Source organism: Carlito syrichta, unplaced genomic scaffold, assembly GCF_000164805.1.
Source record: "Carlito syrichta isolate Samal-C Ts95f unplaced genomic scaffold, Tarsius_syrichta-2.0.1 Scaffold135908, whole genome shotgun sequence".
NCBI classification, from domain to species: Eukaryota; Metazoa; Chordata; class Mammalia; order Primates; family Tarsiidae; genus Carlito; species Carlito syrichta.
In genome coordinates this window covers 271085-271606 of record NW_007080004.1, presented here as the reverse complement: position 1 = coordinate 271606, position 522 = coordinate 271085, and positions in this window count along the sequence as shown.

Below are 522 nucleotides of genomic sequence, written 5' to 3'. Positions count from 1 at the left end.
TCGCTGGAGCCCAGCAGGTCGAGGCTGCGGTGGCCGGGAGCAGTTACTGCACTCCAGTCTAGGCGACAGAGTGAGACTCCAACTCAAAAAAAAAAAAGAAACAAAAAACACATATGCCAGCTGTTTAGTCCTGGCCACCCAAATTGGAATATATAGTTTTGTCTTAATCAAAAGTTACTCAAAGGTTAACTCAAAACTATAGATGTAAAAAGTTATCTATAAAAAGGGAAAAAATTTAATCTCAACCCTTTGGGAGGCGGAGGGGAGCGGACTGCCTGAGACCAGGGGTTCAAGAGCAAGCTGGGCAACGTGGAAAGACCTCATCTCTACAATAAATAAATAAGCTGGGTGAGCACACACCTATGGTTCCAGCTACTTGAAAGGCTGAGGTGGAAGGATCACCTGAACCCAGCAGGTTGAGGCTACAGTGGCCATGAGTGTGCCACTGCACTCCACCCAGGGCTATAGAGTGAGTGAGACTCCTACTCCAAAAGAAAAATAGTTTTAAAAAGGTTAAAAAAA